This window comes from Oncorhynchus kisutch, linkage group LG12 (genome assembly GCF_002021735.2).
Source record: "Oncorhynchus kisutch isolate 150728-3 linkage group LG12, Okis_V2, whole genome shotgun sequence".
Classification (NCBI taxonomy): domain Eukaryota; kingdom Metazoa; phylum Chordata; class Actinopteri; order Salmoniformes; family Salmonidae; genus Oncorhynchus; species Oncorhynchus kisutch.
The window spans coordinates 51,624,715-51,630,957 of record NC_034185.2 but is presented as its reverse complement, the minus strand read 5'-3'; the positions used below and the strand labels follow the sequence as shown (position 1 = coordinate 51,630,957).

The 6,243-nt window shown below is 40.1% G+C and overlaps 1 protein-coding gene across 2 annotated transcripts in view; it reads left to right on the top strand.

Annotated features, from left to right (window-relative positions):
• Window positions 1–531: 531 nt before the first annotated feature.
• Window positions 532–6,243, top strand: part of LOC109901157 (bifunctional UDP-N-acetylglucosamine 2-epimerase/N-acetylmannosamine kinase) — a 32,114-nt gene continuing 26,402 nt past the window's right edge. Inside the window, exon 1 of one of the 2 annotated variants that reach the window (XM_031837805.1) lies at window positions 532–853. The gene's annotated coding sequence lies outside the window, so the exon portion shown is untranslated. Of the gene's footprint in view, window positions 854–5,406; window positions 5,508–6,243 lie in introns of those variants that run through there. The other variant, XM_031837807.1, reaches the window with a different exon arrangement.

Here is a 6,243-nt window from a genome sequence, read left to right as displayed (position 1 = left end):
TTTATTTGACCCTGCTGGTCATCAATGAACGTTTGAACATCGTGGCCATGTACTGTTATAATTTCAATCCTGCACAGCCAGAAGAGGACTGGCCACCCCTCAGAGCCTGGTACCTCTCTATGGTTCTTCCTAGGTTCTTGCCGATACCATCTACTGCATCTTGCCTATGCCGTTCTGTACCATCACTCATTCATATATCTGTATGTACATATTATTTATCCCTTTACACTTGTGTGTATAAGGTAGTAGTTTTGGAATTGTTAGGTTAGATTACTTGTTGGTTATTACTGCATTGTCGGAACTAGAAGCACAAGCATTTCGCTACACTCGCATTAACATCTGCTAACCATGTGTATGTGACAAATACATTTGATTTGATTTGATTCTTCCTCGGTTCCTGCCTTTCTAGAGTTTTTCCTAGCCACCGTGCTTCTACATCTGCATTGATTGCTGTTTTGGTTTTTAGGCTGGGTTTCTGTATAACACTTTGTGACATTTGCTGATGTGAAAAGGGCTTTATAAATACATTTGAATGATTGATTGCTAGCTAACACACAGTGTCGCCAACAAGACTCCCGCCTGCTGTACTAATAACCAGTAAACAGTGTCCTTCTCCGACAGCGCAATTTTTTCGCCCTGTTCGGTTATCGAAGGCAGGTGCTTGAAGTATGTTTTTTAAGATTTCGCGCACAAGAGCAATATATGCACCAGTAATGTTCAATTGGTTTGAGTAGCTAATCCTAGCCTCTGACTCATAAGTACCCGGGACCATTTCACTTTCACGCAAGCCTACATCTGAAAGAGACATGATGAGAGACATTGCATGCGATTAAGAGGATCTGCTTGAATAAAGGTAAGTAAAGTTAATTTAGTGCAACGTTCACGCTACAGAGTATTCATGCCAGCGCTAGCTAACTTTGATCTAGCTACATAGCTAGCTAACGTTTGTGGAACTACACTTTCGGCTAGAAGTTAGCTAGCTAGCTAACGCAAGTTGGACAAGACAAACATATTGTCCTCCGTTATAACAAACTTCGCTATTTAGTTAATGTAATATGCGCATTTTCACTATGAATCACAAAGCTAGCTAGCCTAGTTGAAAGTTAGCACACGTGAGCTAACCAGCTAATCATCCTATCATACATAGATAACGTTACTAGTAGCCAACTGTCTAACTTAGCAAACGTTAAATGTGTAATTGTTTGCTAACTAATCCGTGTGAATAAAAGCAGGTTGAGCTAACTAGCTATCCCGCTAACGACGTTACAAGCAACAGTTAGATAACTGCTAATAGCTTGTTCGCAACAGAACCGGGCCACCATCACTTGCTGATTTAGGCGAACTTTTTAAGCCAATAGTTATGTAGCGTGATAACGTTAGCTACTTTTATCAATTGAAACGGACCTTGATATGGCAAGGCTGACTACAAAAATGTATATTCAAACAAAAAATGAACAGTTAGCCTAAAATGTATTTCCTAGCAAGTTTATTCTAGCTAGCTAACATACTGTATCATTGAAATAGCTACATTGTAAATAGCTAGAATATTTCGTCCTTTCATGAGAAATATAAAGTTAGTTGAAACTGATGAGTTCAGCAATGCCCATTACACTATTATTTAATGTACATTTGTTCCGTGAATTTATAGATGGAAGCCTGTGGACTGGCTATTAGAGAATACAGTAGATTTGTGTTTGTTGCTTCAGGTGTGGAATCAAATATTTTGTCCTACCACCACCTATTTATTGTACATCAAAGTACATTCTTAGTATCCCTCTATTTACCAGTGGGTGGCGCAATTTCACTATCAGCAACACGTTATTTTCATAAACTGCCTTTGGATTTAACAGTGTATATAATACAGATGTACAGTATAATATAAATAGACTAGGATCTGTCTTTGATTAGGTACGAAATAAACGTGTTATGCAGGCCTATGTCTAGACTCTACAACCTTGGAGACATGCCCTTTTATATCCTAATCAGACAGCACCAAATGTTCTGAAAACACCAGCCTGAGAGTCTAGTAGGAAATCCAAACAAAAAGGCAATGACTGTCAGCTGCTACAGAATCAGAGTTCACAGGATGTCTACAATACAACAGTGAATAATCAGTGTGTCCTCGGTCCTTTTACATCCAGTCTGGCGTCAACCACCATCAACATATGAGAATAATCCATAACATTGAGTATCAAGTCTAGTGACTATCAACCCGCACCTTGAGTATCAAAAACACTGGAAATCAGGTTTCAAACAATTATGCTGCCTCAAGGTCACATTACGAAGTGATGGGTGATGTGCTGTTAGTCAACGGTAGGCAGGCAGGCAGGCTATAGACTAGCATCTGAATGTGAGGCGCGCTTTACGAGTTGAGATTGAGAGATAAAAAATAGGTCCTTTTTAAATCACGGCCACAACTCTTTTTTTTTTACACGATTCTATTTAGAAATGTTATTTGTTGCGCAATGACTGAGTTTACAAAAGCAGGTTTCACTCCATAGTCTACAGGCTTTTTGAGGAGCTACTGTTGCGCTGTCTGACAGGTGGTAGGTAGGCTATAGTCTCTGTATGCTGTGATATTTAAGATGCATGACGACTAACAAAAATACACACAAGCTAATTTAATTTCAAAATGTATGCAAATTGACCTGTAGACCGATAAAATGTATTCTCTCTCCGACCTAACACTGATTAACATCTCTCTACCCCTCCCCCCGCTCCAACAATTCATTCAGGACTCTCCGTAACCAATGTAGCATCTACATTAATGTAGAAGTGTTTAGAAACATTATGTTCCTATATACAATAAAATGGACTTCATAATGACAACACATTATTTCTATTGGGCCACAATTCATCTGAAACACAACCGAAACAAACAGCAAATGCATCCAACAAGTTTGCAGAGTCACACGCTTGATGTAATCATTGCGTGCAAGGAATACGGTACAAAATACTAAACATTTGACTACTTTAATACACAAGTGAATTTTGCCCAATATTTTTGGTCCCCTTAAATGGGTGGGGCTATGTACAAAAAGTGCTGTAATTTCTAAATGGTTCACCCGATATGGATGATAATAGACTCAAATTTAAAGCTGACAGTCTGCACTTTAACCTCCCATAGTCATTTAATAATGTCAAATCCAACGTGCTGGAGTACAGAGCCAAAACAACAAATGGGTCACTGTCCCAATACTTTTGGCGCTTACTGTAACACATCTCAGACACATCTATGGCATGTTAATATACCTTGCCTAATCGTCCTCTATGTTTGGGCTAGGCCATGTGTTAGGAATATCCTATGCAAGCAATGTTCTCACTATATAGATGGAGAATGGCGGTGTCTGTGCAAACAGACCTCAGATGAATGGGTCCAAAAATCGATATATTTTTTTCTTCTGGTTGTTTAATCAAAGATTGCTGGCTAACTCGTTGATCCTGCTTTGTAACATACCCCTCAGGTTGTATCATTGCACCATTCCAACCATTCCCTCAAACCTGGTAAAATAAGGGTTCAAAATAATAATTTCAAAAAACACCTGGGGGGAGGGGAATAAATCTCCTTTATCAGACGTGGCAGCTTCCCATCTGGACTATGATAATTACACGAAAGAAGGCCAAGGACTCTGGATTTAAGCCTAAACAAACAAGGACTAATCGAAAGACACCCTGCAGATGGTACATCTTGGAGGAGCTAAAGTTTTTACATTTGTTCTTTTATCAGTAAGATTTATAATAACATTAGTAGTAGGTAGACAAATCAAATGGGTACTATGGTGCAGCAGGCAAATCAAATGGGTACTATGGTGCAGTAGGCAAATCAAATGGGTACTATGGTGCAGCAGGCAAATCAAATGGGTACTATGGTGCAGCAGGCAAATCAAATGGGTACTATGGTGCAGCAGGCAAATCAAATGGGTACTATGGTGCAGCAGGCAAATCAAATGGGTACTGTGGTGCAGTAGGCAAATCAAATGGGTACTGTGGTGCAGTAGGCAAATCAAATGGGTACTGTGGTGCAGTAGACAAATCAAGTGGGTACTGTGGTGCAGCAGACTACCGCATATTACACACGGCAGAACTACATAAAAAAAAGCCCATAGATTTAAGAAATATTTTGGTACGTACAGTGCATTCGGAAAGTATTCAGACCCCTTGACTTTTTCCACATTTTGTTACGTAACAGCCTTATTCTAAAATTTATTAAATTGTTTTTCCCCCTCCAATCTACACACATACCCCATAATGACAATGCAAAAACAGGTTTAGATTAGCTAAAAATTCTATCAAATGAAATGACATTTACATAACTATTCAGACCCTTTCTCAGTACTTTGTTGAAGCACCTTTGGCAGCAATTAATGACTTGCGTCTTCTTTGGTATGACGCTACAAGCTTGGCACACCTGTATTTGGGGAGTTTCTCCCACTCTTCTCGGCAGATCCTCTCAAGCTCTGTCAGGTTGGATGGGGAGCGTCGCTGCACAGCTATTTGCAGGTCTATCTAGAAATGTTAGATCGGGTTCAAGTCCAGTCTCTGGCTGGGCCACTCAAGGACATTCAAAGACTTGTCCCTTGGCCACTCCTGCGTTGTCTTGGCTGTGGGCTTAGGGTCGTTGTCCTGTTGGAAGGTGAAACTTTGCCCTAGTCTGAGATACTGAGCACTCTGGAGCATGTTTTCATGAAGGATCTCTCTGTATTTTTCTCCGTTCATCTTTGCCTCATTCCGGACTAGTCTCCCAGTCCCTGCCGCTGAAAAACATCCCCACAGCAGGATGCGGCCACCACCATGCTTCAACGTAGGGATGGTGCCAGGTTTCCTCCAGATGTAACGCTTGGCATTCAGGCCAAAGAGTTCAATCTTGGTTTCATCAGACCAGAGAATCTTGTTTCTCATGGTCTGAGAGTCTTTAGGTGTATTTTGGCAAACTCCAAATGGTCTGTCATGTGCTTTTTACTGAGGAGTGGCTTCGGTCTACCATAAAGATCTGATTGGTGGAGTGCTGCAGAGATGGTTGTCCTTCTGGAAGGTTCTCCCATCTCAACAAAGGAACTCTGGAGGTCTTTCAGTGACCATCAGGTTCTTAGTTAACTCCCTGACAAAGGCCCTTCTCCCCTGTTTGACTGTGCGGCCAGCTCTATTAAGAGCCTTGGTTCCAAACTTTTTACATTTTAAGAATGATGAAGGCCACTGTGTTCTTGGGGACCTTCAATGCTGCAGACATTTTTTGGTACCCTTCCCCAGATCTGTGCCTCGACACAATCCTGTCTCGGAGCTCGACAGACTATTCCTTCGACCTCGTGGCATAGTTTTTGCTCTGTTATGCACTGTCAACTGTGAACCTTTTATATAGACAGGTGTTTTCCTTTCCAAATCATGTCCAATCAATTGAATTTACCACAGGTGGAGTCCAAGTTGTAGAAACAGCTCTAGGATGATCAATGGAAACAGGATGCACCTGAGCCCAATTTCGAGTCTCCTAGCAAAGGGTCTAAACACTTAAGGTATTTCTGTTTTATTTTTTATAAATTTGAACAAATGTCTAAACAAGTTTTCACTTTCATATTATGGGGTAATGTGTGTAAATTTAGATATAATAAAAAATATATATATATATTTTAGAATAAGGCGGAAAGTAACAGTGGGAAAAGTCAAGGGGTCCGACTACTCTCCGAATGCACTGTCTACTGCAAAATGAAACAAACTCTAGTAATCGGCTTTGAGTGTGGACAGTATTGTTATGCATACTGTATGGACTGGTTCTTATATGCTACGCTCCAAACATTGATTGTGCAGGGCAGCTTACAGAATAGTTAGCTTACAATATATAGTGCATTTTTATTAATGTTTAGTTGTGAAAACATAGTTATGTTATATGATTGTTCACAGATTTCACTTGTTTATTTGTTGTGGCTTAAGGGGGGGGCAGTCAACCTGATTTAACTCTTCATTTTACATTTTTTTTATCTTTAATTGCTAAGCGGAAATTATTGTTCTGGCAAATGGGTTCCGGAAAGCAGCAGTTAAACTCTGATGACAGCCCTGTTTCTGGTATCATCCTGTTTGTTTTTGCTTCAACCCCAGTTGTGGAACCTGATTCAGCCCTGAGCTACATCTATTTCTATTTCTCAAGTGATGTTTTGGAAGTGCCAGTGCAGGGAGTAGTTATTTCAACTCAAATGTATTTAAAAAAACATTTTTTTTAAAGATAATGGGCGTGGAAGGAACAATTTGGACAAT